General features: G+C 39.0%; 1 protein-coding gene across 5 annotated transcripts in view; it reads left to right on the top strand.

The window, feature by feature from the left end:
• DLG5 (discs large MAGUK scaffold protein 5) overlaps positions 1-17,357 on the top strand; it is a 181,102-nt gene that overhangs the window by 13,416 nt on the left and 150,329 nt on the right. The window lies entirely within an intron of this gene.

The following is a 17,357-nucleotide window of genomic DNA, read 5'->3' as shown; positions in this document are numbered from 1 at the left end:
CCTCCCAAACCCTTCACCCCCTTTCCTGGGGAAGGCTTGATAAAAATCTTCACCAATTTGCACAGGTGAACACAGACCCAAACCCTTGGATCTTAAGAACAATGAAAAAGCAATCAGGTTCTTAAAAGAAGAATTTTAATTGAAGAAAAAGTAAAAGCATCACCTCTGTAAAATCAGGATGGTAAATACCTTCCAGGGTAATCAGATTCAAACCAGAGAGAATCCCTCTAGGCAAAACCTTAAGTTACAAAAAGACACACAAACTGGAATACATTCCATTCAGCACAGCTTATTTTATCAGCCATTTAAACAAAACAGAATCTAATGTACATCTAACTAGATTGCTTATTAGCCCTTTACAGGAGTCCTGACCTGCATTCCTGCTCTGGTCCCGGCAAAAGCAACACACAGACAGAGAACCTTTGTTTCTCCGCCCCTCCAGCTTTGAAAGTATCTTGTCTCCTCATTGGTCATTTTGGTCAGGTGCCAGCGAGGTTATCCTAGCTTCTTAACCCTTTACAGGTGAAAGGGTTTTTTCCTCTGGCCAGGAGGTATTTAAAGGTGGTTAGCCTTCCCTTTATGTTTATGACAGAGGTGATGTGCAAAAGTCTGTGTGTGGTGGTGTGGAAAATGGAGTTGTATATCCTTTTTTATTTTTTTCTTTCTTGCTGCTTACTTTGGGAGTTAAAGAAGGCCTGAAGTTTTTATTGTTGTAAAGCCACTTGTTTACCTTAAAATATCAGGAATGTCCAGGCTGGTCTTCCCTCCTGGGCATTTTCAGGGAGGACGATGATGTGGTTTGGGAGCTTGCTCAACTCTTAATTGAAGAAGCAGGGCGTTTCATTTTTAACAAACAGATTAACTCTTCCAACTGCTTATAGGGCATTTGATTTAGATAGGAGTGGGTTGAAATACAAAAACAAACCCAAAGCTTTTTATTGTCTGAATGAAAAAGGAAAAACAATTTCACTCTCAATTGATCAACTGCTTGATACTGACTGGGTCACAGTCCAGTTCTCCAATCACTAGAGTAAACAGGGTAGACAAGACAAGAATTTTGTGTGTTTCGTTGGTTTTTTTGTTTTGTTTTTGTTTTTTGAATTGCTCTCCTCTTTGGGAGGAGGGAGACACATACAAAGGAAAACACCTTTAGACTTGTCTTTTACCTTTACTGATTCTTTTTAAGAGCTATGATCTTTTATTTTTAAAGACATAGTCTTGATTTTGTGTGTGTGTGCGCGTTTTATATACGTGTGTGTGTCATTATGCGTGTGTGTGTATAAATAAGAAAATACTTTTGGCAATGACTGAAGATAGCATTCCCTACCTGTTTTTGTTCCTTTACTATTGTGCTACAATTTCTTTGTTGCTCTGTCTGTGCACAAGCATCCTTGATGTTGGCTGGGACGTACATATTTCTGAGACGAGTGTTTGTGGCAGAGCAGGGATGGATACCCAAAATAAAGTATGTCTGGCCAAAATTATTGCTGTTTTGGGGATTTGGGTATTCACTTTTTTTTTTTTTTTTTTTTTTGGGCAAAGAAACAGAATTCCAGAAATTAAGGGTCTGGGACTGTTCCTTCAGCCCTTAATTCGGCAAAAATCACAATAATATCCATGAGAAGTTGGCTTGAGTTTGTACTCTAGGAGTGAGCCCCAAGTTATGTGCTGAGGTTTATTTTCCAAATTTCTGGTCTTGAAAATATCTAGGCCAATGTTTTAAAGATGTATGGCATTATCTCACAATCCAAGCTTATTCTTCTATTGTTTCACGAACCTCACTTGACTTTTTGGGATCTCTACAGCAGTCTGGAGTACTTTGTTCTGCGGTATAGATTAAAATGACACAGACACAACAGTGTTTTGACTGAGAGGGAGAATGTTGGTTGATAATAGTAGGAAGCAGTGTCTCATTTTCACGTTAAAGATAATTTTCCCCTAAATCCATGTGGCTTAAAATGCTTTGCTCCTTTTGTTTTTTTGTTTTTTGTTCAACTGCGGCCCTTCATTGGCCTTCTGTATTCTTTAGAGCATAGCAGGGTATTGAAGGTACTGATATGTACTTAATATGAAACTCAGTAATTACATATTGAGAAACTATCATTAGGCAAACAAGTTTATCAGCAGTTCTTTTGTATTGAGTATTGTTAGGATGAAATTTAAAATATGAATCCATCTTTCTGTGGTGGCTCTTTCCTCCTGTAAATTTAAGTGAGAAAGCTTTGTGCAAATGACTTATGCAATGTTCCACTTGCCAGGTGGCTCTCTCCTTATCTTCTTTTCCCAGGTGTTAAGTGCCAGTTTAGCATAGATCCAGAAGTACACTCCCCAGATATTGTGAAAAGAGCAAGGATGTTGAAAAATAAGATTATAGCATAAAATTGGTTTCAACTCATATAAGGATCCTTATTTACTTGTTTACTAGGATTCCAGTAAGGCAGAGTTGTGAAGACCATTATTTAAATGTTACCTGGCTATCTTGAGCGCACTGTGTGCTATTTCATAAGGAGATTCATTATATAGGAATGGGTGTATCATTCAGTGCGTGGGAGAGTTAAATTCTCTTCATTTTCCTGGAAGTCTGTAACACAAGGCTACGGTGTTTACATTTTTTTTTTTAAAACTGAATATGTTTGGATTTCTCATGGGCATGTGAGATCACATCTGAGGCTTGAAGTAGCTGATGTAGTGGATCTCTGAATCCACCTCATTAAATGTGTGGTTTTATATATTTAAAAAAAAAAAAAAAAGTTTGGCAGTAAGAGACTCAAAGTAAGGTGTCCTTACACTGAAAGTGAGATTTTAATTTACTTATTCCTTCTTTTTTGGGGGGAAATAGATTATTTTTATACACTGTAGAAACAACTTTAATCAAATCATTGAAAAATATCCCATGAAGTTTACTTACACAGGTACACACGAGAGAGAATTAAAAAAGAAAAGCCAAATGTTGCATGGGAACAAATAGCCAATTCCCCATTCTGCATGAGAGTAGCAGAGCAATAGAAACCTGAGGATCACTGAAAAAAGAGCTGTCATGTTATCTATGATGTCTAATACCTAGCTAGCCTTCATAATATAGTACAGTGTGATTTAAGATCATATTTGATAACTCATGAAATGAAATAGTGTCGTCGCTCAAGATTATTCAGTGTTTTAGTTTGAGTAGAAAAATTAGTATAATTCACAAATCTAGAACAATAAGTGGAGAACCCTCAGATATTGCTGTTTTTATGTTCTCTTTTTTGGCCACTGATATGCATTTACTGCAATTTACATCTCTTTAAAACAGTAGTCAATTTGGCACAGTGTTTTGAGAGTGCATATGCTTCTCTGGTGTCTGAGCACATAGTAGGGCTAGTCAAAAATTTTCTGACATTTACTTTCATCAGAAAATTGGGCTTTTGACTACTTAACTTGAAAAACATTTATAAGTATTTTTGGAAAAGCAGTAATGTTCTGTGAATCAGAAAACTGGAAAGCCAATTTTTTTTCTTCTGGGGAATTTCAATGAAAATTTATTTGTAATCAAATTTTTGTGGGGAGAGGGGGATGGAGACAACACTCCATTTTCCAGCTAGCTCTAGTAGATGCACATTCTCATCTTGTGCTTATGTAGTGGGAGTTTATGGCCCAAATTTCCAAAAGTGCAAACACCTGACTTGGGCATGAATCTGCTTCATAAGAGCGGTAAGACTAGATCTTCTCATTCAGGAAATGGCATTTTAATCATTCTGTCCTAATTAAGGATGACAATGGAAAAGCAGCAGTCTACATGAGATGAATTAATGTAACATGTAACATCTGATGAAGTGGGTTTTAGCCCATGAAAGCTTATGCTCAAATGAATTGGTTAGTCTCTAAGGTGCCACAAGTACTCATTTTCTTTTTGGGATTACTTAGTTTCTCTTTCAGTTCACCAGCCAAAATCTGACTTTTTAAGGTTCAGTGTCCCTTGCTGGTGTGACTAGCACATAAGCTGTGCAGAGAGGATATCTCCATGCAAGCTCTCCAATGCTAGCAGCGATATCTTGTTTTGCAGAAGAAATGACCTTTTGATTTTGGCAAATTTAAAAAAAATAATCTTGATTGATGTGGCTGCAAGGAGGACCCTCCAGCAAAAGTTTTTGATTCTCCTAGCATTGCTGAGGTTATGCCACATCCTCAGCTAGCAAGCTTCTGGCAAAGTAGCTGCAAAGTCATCATTGAGGTAGCTTTCAGAACTGCATAGAAACATTTGTTTGCTCACAAAAAAGTCTTTTTTCCATCTTTCATGCACATCTCTCTGTGGGCAATGGGTAGCTGAAATTACAGTTTTAAACAGGTTTCAGAGCAGTTGAAAAAAATGTGAAGGTTTTGTTGTGTGGTGGCTTTTGTTTTTGAGGGGTCAATGGGGAAAACTCCCACAAATGAATAATATGAACTGTGCAAACAGGTATAGTGCGTAAAGGAAGGTTAATTTTGAACCTTAACAGAGTCTGTTTGAATGAGTGTATCTAGCGAGAGAGCTACATGGGAATGGGATCAACGCCAGAAGATGGCCATTTGATGACGGCCATTTGGCATCAATCCACTGCAAGTTTGTTGATCTCAGAGGAGAATGAGAAAACTGGGTACTTGTTGCAGTGACTAGAGTTCAGTAGCTAGATATGAAAAAGAGCCTAGGAGTTCACAAAGCCCAGCCTCATATAGTTTTGTGTATTAGGGTTTTCTTCACTCAGCTTCTGTATTTACTCAAAACCCAAGGTGATCAAAGAAAGCCAAAGTTGCACTGTTGGCCTCCCTCTAGTCCAGGATGTCATGTTTTGTCGACTTATGCATTTGAGTGCTTCCCGCAGCCTGAAAACTGCATGATGGTCTAATGTACTGAACTCAAGTTTTGTATCATACATCTAGATCCAACCTTAAGATTGTCAGCTTGGCCAGTGGAGAGATGGTAAAGAAAGCCAGGGGCAGGGAGGGGTTAGGAGAAAAGTATGTGTATTCCACACTATAGGGGAGTGCTCCCCTACTAAAATGTATTATAACATTTTTGACCTGCTACAAGCATGTAAATAACTTACATGAATAACTCCTTAGTAGTTTACTTTCCTGTATTATTATGAGACTGGGTCACAAATAGAGTCAAGGCAACATTTTTTGGTTGCATTTTTGGCAAATTTACTATTCAGTTTTATGGTGACCAAAACGATTGAATTTGAGTCAAATTCTGCAAATAGCTTTGGCCAAATAAAATATTAGGAATTATTTTTTCAAAAATGTCAAAATGGTGGGGTTGAACATTTTCTAAATTAAATCAATAGAAAACGTTTCATTTAAAAATGAAATGTTGATTCAAATTGACACTTAATTTTGAAAATGTTGAATTGACCTGGCTGAATTTTTTTGTTTCATTTTGTTGAGAAAAAACACAAAAATTGAGTTTTTGATTGGATCTTTTGTTCAGCCACTGAACCAAAAAAATAAATTATTCACTCAGCTGTAGTCACAAATACCTTTTAGAACGGATGCTTCAGCCATTTTGACCTTGGAAGTCAGTGATGAAATCTTGTCAGTTGTTTTAATCCTATCTAATATCAGGCGTTGGGTGATTCCAATATTTCTAAGTAGGAATCTTATTTTAGTATTAAAGATTTCTGGTATTCCCTTTCCAGGATTCGATTCAGGAAAGCATTTTAATGCATACCTAACTTTAAAGTGAGCTGTAGCTCACGAAAGCTCATGCTCAAATAAATTGGTTAGTCTCTAAGGTGCCACAAGTCCTCCTTTTCTTTTTAAGTACTGTGTGTTTCTAAGTCTGATTTGAACTCAATAGGATTTAATTACGTTCTTAAATTAAACACACTTTTTCTGAAAGGGTTCTCCATCACTTTGTTCTGCTTTTCTCTCTATTTTCACAATGTCAAGATGACTTTTTCAAGTAACAGTGAGCTTGTTGTGCAGATGTCATCTTAGCTTCCCTGATTTAAATTTCCATAAAGGTATAGTGCTTCAGACTTGTAAGAGTTCTTCCTTAGGTGAACTCTCAGGGTCTTTGGTGGCAGGAGACTTCTTTTGTAGCTTCTTGCATTAATTTAAAAAGAATATGGAATGGAGTTTTGGGTTTGTAACCCAAAAATGTGATTTAAAATTTCTTGTTTGTTCTGGACAAAACTACAGGGTTTTAATAAAAAATCACCCTCTTCCCTTTATCCTCCCAAAACTTAGCATTAAGGACCAAAGCAGAGTCTCCAGGTACCTAAGTCTTATGTTGCTTAGTAGATTAAAGTATTTACTAGGCACTTACTTTATATGGCATCCTTTATATAAGCACCCCAGAGTGCTTTACAATAACAGTAAAATAAGTACAGAGGAAAAACTGAATTAAACGTAAAAAATTGACTTCAATTTAAAAACTACAGAACCTGCACTTCTGTACTTGATAAGTAATCTTGCAAAGCGGGGAGCAGAGAAATTAAAAGGTACATGAGGAAACATTTGTAGGGCAGGTCATTGTTTCACTCAATATCTTTACGATATTTAGTTAACAATATGTGTAAAGCTCCTAGTTTAGGTCATGAAACATATTAATAGTTCAGGTGAATGCGTAGTAGACGTTTACTTTCAAAAGTCTAATGACTTGTGGGATCGAAGGTATAGAACATGATACAAGTGTGAAAGTTGTAGCTGTTCTTGCATTATTTTGGATAAATAGGTCTGCATGCATCTGTAACCTTTTTTTAAAAGGCATTTGTTTGTTTTGAACATTCAGAGATGCCTAAGGAAATAGAGCATGTATTAAGAAACACTAATGCCAAGGTTGTTTACGGGTCATGGGATAGTTATTGAGCTGTGGGCTATGTGTAAAATGTCTTTGAACCAGCAATGGATGTAATTTCACTTGCTGATTGTCACACATGTATTGTGAAATTGTAACAAAACATTTTTCTAACTAGGATTATCCAGCCAAGTAATGGTTGAATGCTTAAATATCTTTAGCATCACTCTTTTGACGAGGTTTCTGATTGTGGCAAAAGAAATTCTCAGTTTTTGAGCATGTAAGGAACATGACTGATGTAGGCGGATTAACCCTGTCTCCCCCAGCTTTTTTTTATTAGGGATCTCAAATAGCTTGACATAAGTATATGGGGCTAGAATCATGGGAAATACATACTTGTATCTTTTTTGAAGATAAAATTGTCTGAGCTGTTTATTGAAATTACTAACTGTTTAATAGTGGTTTTAGAAATTTTCCCAACTTACTTAAACTCTCATTTTAAAAACAAGATTTTTATCTTAAACTCTGATAACAAAATTTGGGAGAAACCAGCACAAATACTGAGAAACTTGACAACTTCTTTCGGGGGGATTTCATTAAGTATGGGTGAACTGCCTTGGCCAAAATAACAAAATTGTTCCTAAACATTTGCTCATGTCAGGAGTGGTGCTTAAAGAATAAAATTTTTCATGTTCTGAAATTTTATACAGGTGTGTTCACCTTGTACCAGTACACCTTCCCATTTCTGGCCAGAAATTACACCACAGTGCCAATGTAGTCTATCTGGTGGTTATCCTGAGGTTTTCAACTCATTCGTGCATCCTCAAGCGTTTCATTATATTTGGAGTGTAAGGTGTGTTGAACTAAATACGTCCTATAAAAATTGGTCCAGGTACAAACATGTATACACACACGGATAATATTATATGTATATATCTATGTATGCATACCAACTATTGACAATACCCAATATTATCATTTATCACAAGTAATATATCGAGTGTCCTTGTTTAAATGTTATTACTACTTTAACAGTCTTAAGAGGTTGTGACTCTGGCTGAGTCAGAATTAAATGTGCTGCATTATTTTTATTCAGACATGGGAATGAAAAGGTTTTCTTAAAAATGTATGTGTACATATATCAACGGTGATCATTTCTTTGCACAACCAAAAGCTATCATTAGGTGGAAAAGTTTCCTGTCCCACTTTCCAAAGATTGTCAAAATTGTAAGATGATAACAACTCTTCTAAAATGCATTTATCTAGAGTAAAAACATGTGCACATGAGATGATGAAGCAAATGTTGTGGGTGTGAAACAGGCCAGAATTTACCTTTGTAAAGCATGTATGGGTTAGCATGTTCCATTTCTTTATTCTGATGTATAGTTTTGTGTCATTGTTTTTAAATTCAATAAGTGTTTTTGTTTAAAAAGGGGTCTAATGTGAAAGGATTTTAAAGATATACAGAAAATAAGCTAAAATCAGAAAGTTTTGAAGGGCTGTTGCCAAATAATCTGAACCTTCCTAATGAATTTCTCCAAAAACAATCCAGAGCAAATATTAATCACGAAAGTCTTTAGCCACTGCTAGTGGGATACTGCTGTCGGACTTGGTCATTATAAACTTCTTTGTCGAACTCCTTCTGTATCCTATGCTGCGAAAGAGATGAGTTAAAATTAACTGTATGAAACAGAGGTGGTGCTTATAGCAATATCTTAATTAGAAAGTAAAATCTACTTTACAGAGAAAGTTTTATGTTTGAAAAATCTGGGTCCTAGTTCAGTGATTACAGGGCAAAACAAAACATTTTGATCTTCATTTTTCAGAAGTTAGAAATGAATTTTATTAAAAAAATGCACTTGACATCGCATCTTATTTCCCTTTTCATCTTGCTAGCAGCTTCTGTCATCTTGCAAACCTATCATTGTCATTCCATTTTCTCCTTTCTGGTAATTAAAGTTACATTTCTGTGATCGCAGTTAAATTTCAAAGGTTTGAATGTTGGGGAAAATACTGTGCTGTTGAGTTTTGGTTCTGAGTTCTTAACTAGGCAAAACTCTGATGTTGGTGAAACTGCCTGAGTAAAGCCGATAGAATTGGGCTCATAGTGTTTTACTTAATATTATTAAACTGCAGATATTCTTTTAAAAAGTATCTTTCATTTTTACCAAAAAGCTTCAAAAGTCCTGAATCTGCATATGCATGTGTTAATCTGGCTGTGATTAGATAGTGTTTTTAGAAGCAGTGGCATGATAACTTGATTATTGATGTATAAAGGGATCATTCCTTCCCTATTTAAGAAATTCAGGATATATAGTGTACTTGGGAATGATTGCCTGCTATTTTTTAATTTTTTGGAACTTGCACAAATTCCATCTAATGTAAGTGTGGTAGTGGTCGGGTGTGGAAGAAGGACATGGGTACTTCGTATCTTAGTTCATTTATCTTTAAAAATTGCTGTTTGCAGAACTGACCAGCATTTTTAGTCCCTTAAGTCAAATGCTTTGGGCGAAATGCAGACATGGTTTTAGTTCTTAGTACAGTGAAGTACTAAGTCAAACTTTGTAGAACGCTGATGTGTTTAAATAATATACCCTCACCCCTGAAAAATACCTTCACCTGCAAAGAGAATTCCTTACTATGTAATGAACCCTTTTAAAGCTCCAATTCAGCAAAGTACTTAAGTATGTGCCCAACTTTAAAGGCATAAGTAGTTCTTTTGACTTCAGTAGGACTGCTCATGTGCTTAAAATTGGGCATATGCCTAAGCACCTTGTTAATTTTTTTTTCAGTTGTCAATTTTAACAACTGATTTAACTTTACACCATTTTTGCTATGTCTTTTCACTTTACCTTGCACGTTGAAAATAGACCCTTCGAGTTTTATGGCCTGATGTTTGGATGGTAAGCGCTACAGGCAAATGGTTTTAAATTCAAACGTTTTCATTGCATTAAGAAAGTTCTGAAAACATATTTCTCCAATTACAGGTTTTGTGAAAAGTTTAGTTAAACAAAACCCCAACGTTTTGGGCCTCAATCGTTGAACCCTTTTCCCCTTTTGAAAAGCACTGCTTGAAAGTTAGAAAAGATGCTTGTTTTCCTTAAATTAGTGCAGATGAGTTTCACTACATTGATTTTTGTTGATAAAATGAACACTTTTCTACGTTTGAAGTAGCAGACCTGTGGAAAATTTGCATGTGAAGACTGAATCATGATGCGCACATACAAGGGAGCCAAATTAAGGTTACCCAGGTATTAGCTACTTGGGAAGAGCAATTGCAGGAGAAGTTCTGCTTAGCCCCTAGAGCTGTGGGATGGAACATGCGCAGTCACTGTGTGGACATAGTTCATGAGCAGTCCAGTTGGCATGGAGGAGCTGTGTAGGGATGGAGCATAGCCAATTCAGATTAAATCTTTGGGGGAAATTAGCTGCCAAACTCAAGTTCCTGACCATTTACAAAATAAGATTTTTTTTTCAGGGGTTTATAAATAGTCCAGATTTTGAGCGAATTCTTAGGGGGATGATGAAAAACAAATCCCAGACATTAATGTGACTCCTGGGCCAATTTTCAGTTCCCTCTTTCAAAGCAGGGAAGTCCTAGAGATTCTTGGTGAAATGGTTGAAATACATTATTTTGCCCATGTTAAAATTTTTTTTCCATGACCTCATTCTCCGAAATGGCTGAACCATTTTTGCTGCTACATTCCAAAAATTTCAGCCACAGGCAGACATGGTATGGAAAAACTTCATCCCAAACAGTTAAAGTTTGGCTAAGTTGTTATAACTAACTGAAAACAGGATCTTATTATGAGAAGTGTAGGGCAACCTTAACTTTAGGCAGAGCTATGGGCTCCACCTATAATTAAAAAATGTGTGAAATATTTAAAAGCATGTTGTTGTGATCTATTAAATTTTTAAAAATGCAGATGCTTGCTCATTAAAATTAGAATATCTGATCAGTGCTTAACTCTTTTCTTCTCATCTTGAGTTTAATATGTAAATATTACAGCTGTATAGCAGCAAGACGTTTGTAATACTGGAGTTATAGCTGACAAATGACAGTTTATATTTTAAATTTCTTCTGTATAATCAACTTGGCTATTTTTTCTCTGCACATTGAGAACTTCAGTGAATGGGGGGGGGGAAGCCCACTTCAACTCTTACACACTAATTAGGGGGAAAATAAATATATATATAATATTTCAAATTTATTAAAGCATGTAAAGTTATCACAGGCCTGAAAATATTCTTGATTGTAGGTAAACTATAGTTAAATGCTCTCACTGAAAGGAAATGGGTAAAACTATCATTTATTTCAAAATAAATAATATAAACTTAAATGCATACAAAACCTTATGATAAGGTTGATATTATTATATAGGCTACCCTCACTTCATTTTAAGTTATTGAAAAAAAAAAAGCATTATGTACATGCATAAGCCCGTAATATTTATAACAGAGTTTTTAAAAAGTCAGATGTCAGAGGGAATACTGCTGTAATTTATTCTTTAAAAAATTCCTATATAAATGGTGTGGTTGAAAGCTACTGTAAATCTTGATGAGAGGAAAATAGGAAAGAGTAGGGTCATTCTTCGCACCTGAGAACTGGAATATATTACATTTTCTAATGTATTAAAATAGCACAATATTTAGATTTTAGAATTTTATGTGGTAAAACATGCAAACATCCTTAACTTCTAACCTTTAACATACGTCTTATTTTTTTAATGCAGTGTAACACATCTGTGGCAATCACTGCCATGTGGAGGCAAGGAATTATATATATATTCCACAGAGATTTAGTATGCATAGAATAACACCCCCCTTCCTCCCCCCCCACCATTCTATTAGGCAAAATTAGGGAGCCTTTCTCCAATTCCTCTTCTTGCTTCAGGCTTTAAACTGATTACTAGCTGGGCAAAAACAAATTACTTCTGTGTTTCGGTATTACACAACTGGCCACAGGTCACCTGTTCTATGAAGCATTTGGTACTCTGTCCTCCTGTATGGAATCCTACTATCAGATTAGATAGATCAGTGATTTGTTTCATGAAGGCAGATCTTCTGTTCCTAATGTTATCTGTCAGGATAGTGTGACTGGTGTATAGAAGCTCTAATTGATTGACACTTTGTTTGCCTAGTCACTATATGGTGAATGCTTCTAATAACTCGTTGCAGGGGTGCTAGCAGCAAATTGAGAACTAGGGCATCTAAAATGAGCTGTGCACCCTCATCACCTATGAATCAGGAACTTTCCCCCTCTTGCAATTAAAAGACTGTCACACTTTTGAAAATCTTAGTGTTTGGTTCCGTCCAGTTTCTTTGCTTCATGTCTTGTCCTACTATTGAGTATGCTTCCAAAGCTGCCTTAATAAATGATGGTTGAATGAGGAAACTCAGCTGGTTTAAATAGGCAGTGGTGATGTTATTGTGTTGGTCTCAGGAGATGAGACAAGGTGCATGAGGTAATAACTTTTATTGGACCAACTTCTGTTGGTGAGAGAGACAAGTTTTTGAGCTACACAGAGCTCTACTTCAGGACTAGGAAGGGTACTAAGGCCTTATCTACACTACATAGTTCTGTCGACAAGAGCGAACTCTCTTCGACCGAACATTGGAGATGTACACACTGAAGTGCTCCTCCTGCTGATGTAACTCCCCTGCTATCCTGACATAATAAAACCACCTCAACAAGCAGCATAGAGCTTTTAGCGACTTGGTTAGAGCAATGCAGTGTCAGTCTAGATGCTGTGCTTGGCTATGTTGCTGTAATTGGCCTCCAGGAAGTTTCCCACAATGCCCATCCTGTCTGCTCTGGTCAGCAGTTTGAACTCTGCTCTCCTAAAGGTAAACAGATATGCACTCCTCTGCCATTTTAAGGCCTGGGAATTTTTGAAATTCCTTTTCCTGTTTGCTTGGCATGCATAGTTCACACAACCTCTTCCCAGCTGACTATACCGGCTTTTCGCACCAGACGCTCTCCACGTGGAGCACACGGGAGCTGTTGGATCTTCTGAGTCTATGGGGAGAGGAGGCTGTGTAGTTGCAGCTTGGCTCTAGCGATAGCAACTTTGATATCTACGGGCTGATTGCTAGGAGAAAAGGTAGGAGAGGAACACACAGCAGTGCTGCGTCAAGATCAAGGAGTTGAGGGAGGCAGGCATACCAGAAGGCAAGAGATGCCAACAGTTGCTTTGATGCGGCGCCGAAGTCATGCTGCTTCTATGAGGACCTGCACGTCATCCTCGGTGGCGACTCCACCTCCGCTGCCAAGAGCCATAGGGGGACTGGAAGCAGCGGACTCAAACTTGATGAGGAAGTGGAGCTGGAGGATGATTTGGAGCAAACGGCAGGGTCATCTGGTGATGTGGTGAGTCATGACCTCTTTTCCACTCTGGAGGGGTCTAGCCAATCTCAGCATTCTTACTCTCTGGCAGGAAGCAGGAGAGGGAAGCTCTGGTAAGTCCTCATTTTGCTTTGATACTGCACAGTGAGAAGAAATTGAGCTCTCATGTGCTTTGTTATATGGTAGAGGAGGGATAAGGGACAGAAGTTAACCATGGAGCCTGTCCATCTATGCAGTGAGTCCATGGCAAATAAGTTTGTTAATGTACACGGGAGATCCTGAGAATCCTCCATAGTGATCTCTAGGAAACTTTTCTGTAGGTATTCTGTAATCCTCTGCTGAAGTTTCCTTGGCAGAGTGGCTTTGTTTCTCGCCCCTGCTATAGGAAACTTTGCTGTACCGCCCAGCAATTATTTCTGCAGGAACCAGAGTGGCACACGTGAGGAGCATACAGAACTGGTCTGGAAGCCACATGGATGCAGGAGATGTACCCTTCCATCCTGGGTTACCGTTCGGAGTGAGATTTTTGGTTCGACTACCCCACCTGTGAAAAAGAGTACCAATGTTCAGAAGTCTCCCTAGCCACCTGTAATCCCTTCACAAACTGCCCTTTGTCCCTTCTTGCCCATTCCCCCTTGGCAGCCCTCCCCCTCCTCTCCCCCCCCTTAAGTCACCATATTTGGGACTCGCGCAGACCCTATGTGCTAGCCCAGGGATAGTGAGAAAACGGTGTGCGTAACTTTTGTGATTGATGGCTGTGAGTGTACTCACACAATACTGTCTCTATTCATTGTTCCTTTGGCTTCTGCAGATGTCTCCTGGAGGACCCACACCTTCACACTGGCAGAATGCCTCTGTCAGATAAGGCAGCAAACCAGTAGGAGTAAGGAGGATTTGTTTCGTGAAGTGCTGCAGTCAACAGGTGCAGCACATAGCAAAACAAGCATGGAGGGAGACAATAAATGAAAGACTGAGGCTGGGTAGCCTGGAAATGACTCGGGGGAAGGAGTGGGATGATCAAGCTCCTGGAGGGCCAGACAGAGATGAGATTATTCTGCAATCTGAGCACATCCATGCATGGCTCCCCCTATAGCCACTACAGAACTCCGGTCCATGCCCTCCCCAAATTCCCCTACTGCAGTCCTTGTGTGTTCCCGGTCCTGCTCAGTATGCTGTGCACTCCATGCCCAGGGACTGGTTTCCCAAAGAAAGCTGGAGTTACACATAGCTGTGAGACTGTTCCTCATTATGTCCCGTTTGAACAAAACTTTGTGTTTTTGTCCTGTTGTTAAACTTGAGTCTTTGAAATAAAATGAGTCTTTATTTGTGGTTAGTGCTAACATTGAGAAACAGTGGCTGTAGGTAGGCATGTTTGTTTACTACAATTAACGCTCAAGAAACAAACTCTACGGGGTAATTCAGGGCAGGAAGTAATCATTGCCTGGCCGAATGTATCACATAAAGACACATTACTGGGAATCGTTGTCAGAATGCTCCTTCAAAGCCTTCCTGATTTTGAAGAGCCCCCTGCTGTGCCCCTATAATTGCCCTTGTATCTGGCTGCTCAAAATCAGTAGCCAGCCAATCAGTGTCAGCGGTCCATCCCTGGGGAAACTTTTCCCCCTTTGCTTTGCAAATATTTTTCAGAGTACAGCAGGCCCCAGTGATCATTGGATTACTTTCCTCATTGTGGTCTAACTGGCCAAAAAGACAGTGTCGTCAGCCTTTTAATTGGCCAAAGGCACATTCAGTGGTCATTCAGCACGTGCTGAGCCTACTGTTGAAGTCCTCTTTGCTGCTGTCTTGGTTCCCGGTGTACGGCTTCATGAGCCAAGGGAAAAAGAGGTAGGTGGGATCTCCAAGGATCATGATGGTCATTTGCACATCTGCCATTGCAATCTTCTGGTCTGGAAAGAAAGTCCCAGTGTGCAGCTTTCTGTACAGTCCAATGTTCCAAAAGATGCGTGCATCATGCACCTTCCCTGACTACCCCGCATTGATGTCAGTGAAATGGCCCTGGTGATCCACCAGTGTTTGCAAGACCAGGGAGAAGTAACCCTTTTGGTTGATGTACGCTGTTGTAAGATGGTCTGGGGCTAAACTTGTTACCTGCTGCAGTTAGGGAATCCCATTGCCTCAAAGCCATCAATTATTTCCTGCACATTACCAAAAGTCACAGTCCTTTGTAGCAGGAGGTGATTAATGGCCCTACACATTTGCATCACTGCAGTCTCCACTTTCCAACTCCAAACTGATTCGCGACTTGCTGGTAGCCATGTGGAGTTGCCAGTTTCCTGGCAGTGACTGCCAGTTGCTTTTCCATAATAAAGGCAGGTCTCATTCTGGTGTCCTTGCACCAAAATGCTGGTGTGAGCTCTGCACACAATTCCATGAAGGTGGATCTTTGCATCCAAAAGTTCTGTGGCCGCTGCTCATCATCCCATACATGCCTCACGATGCGATCCCACCACTCAGTGCTTGTTTCCTTAGTCCAGTACTGATGCTCTACCGTGGCCAGCTGGTCCGTGAATGCCAGCAGCAGTCTTGAATTATTTGTCTGGCAGACAGCAGGGCAGGCATCACTGATTCATGCTCTGTTTCGCAACTCATAAAATACTGGAGGGCCAACTGAGTTGTGTTCCTATGGCTCATCCCCAGACTGGTCAGCAGCTCAGGATCCATGCTGTCAGGCAGAGATGGCAGGCGCACAGTTAACAAGGGCAGTTGAAAAACCCTGTGAATCGAAGTAGGGAGCCCATGGAGTGATGGGATGGCACATCCCCATGATGCATTGCGATCCGTTCCCAGTGGCAGAGTGTGACAGCAGGTGGTGAATTATGCAGTGGGATAGCTACCCACAATGCAGTGCTCTCTGTCAATGCAAGAGTGACAGCTGTGGACGTGCTTCACCGACACAAGGAGATTGTGTGGACATGCAGAATCGATGTTATTAAAGTGACTTAGATCGTCGACATAACTCTAGCTGTGACTCTTAGGCCATTTCCACACTAAATACAAGATGGAACAGATACTTTAGCATAAGTAGTTAGCACATATTCTAAGGGACCATTCAAGGCCAGTGTACCTTACTATGTAATAACTATTTATACTAAAGTATCTGTTTGATCTTATATTTAGCTGTGATATTCTTAGTACTGTTACCAGATCTGAAGAAAAACTCTGTGTAGCCCAAAAGCTTGTGTCTCTCACCAACAGATGTTGGTCCAATAAAATATATTACCTCACCTACCTTCTCTCTATTTAAATATAACATTACTGAGACAGGTTTCAGAGTAGCAGCCGTGTTAGTCTGTATCCGCAAAAAGAAAAGGAGGACTTGTGGCACCTTAGAGACTAACAAATGTATTTGAGCATAAGCTTTCGTGAGCTACAGCTCACTTCATCGGATGTCTTCGGGAGACAGTATATCATTTGGGGAGGATCAGTATTGTAGAGTAAAGCATCTGCTAGATAGCATGATAATGCCTAAAAATCTTCTGTTGGTGCATCTGATGCAGGTGAATCTGTGTGTGAGATCACACAGTAGCTCTGCTTAGGTGAGGTGTGAGTCTTAGGTGTTTTTTGAGGACGTTCAAGAATCTTTTTACAGGTTCTTCTTTTTATTTCAATCTCTCCTCTCTCAGCCCTATGGCTGTTGCGCCTTCCCCTTCCCATGAGTTTACCGTTCTCACCCTTCCTATCTTCTTCCTGTTTAAAGAGATATTTTATTGCCAGTGGTCCCAGCAGCTTTGACAACTAAAGGTTTATTTTCTTTGCTTCTCTCATCCTGCGCTGTCCCCACTCTTTCTTGCTAATATTGGCTTGGCCAACAAATTTAACGCCAGCTTTAAGGTAGACATTTGTGGGAGATGGACATGTTGTTTTTCATTGTCATTGTACATGCATGCTGTCATGTGCAGACCATTATGTCTCTATTGTAAACTATGTTTACTATATAACGTTAAAAAATCAATCAGACTTTCACATGGTATAGGAAGTATAATTTATGCTCCTACAAATGTAGCATAACTAGTTCCTCAGAATTTTCTTTTCCTGAAAGTTACTTTGTAAAGGAACTAATCATAAGTCTTTAAAACAAACAAAAACAGAACAACTAGTTGCATTGCAGGACTAAAATTCATCTGTGAATGACCTCTTAGAACTTTGTAATTCTACACTAACGTACTAATTGTCTGGTAAGGTCACAGCAAGTCTTTGTTGTAACTTAGACCAGCATACAGTAGTGGGCCAACT

The sequence above is a fragment of the Lepidochelys kempii genome, chromosome 7 (assembly GCF_965140265.1).
Source record: "Lepidochelys kempii isolate rLepKem1 chromosome 7, rLepKem1.hap2, whole genome shotgun sequence".
NCBI classification, from domain to species: Eukaryota; Metazoa; Chordata; order Testudines; family Cheloniidae; genus Lepidochelys; species Lepidochelys kempii.
The sequence above is the reverse complement of the archived record's forward strand: the minus strand, read 5'-3'. Positions and strand labels throughout refer to the sequence as shown.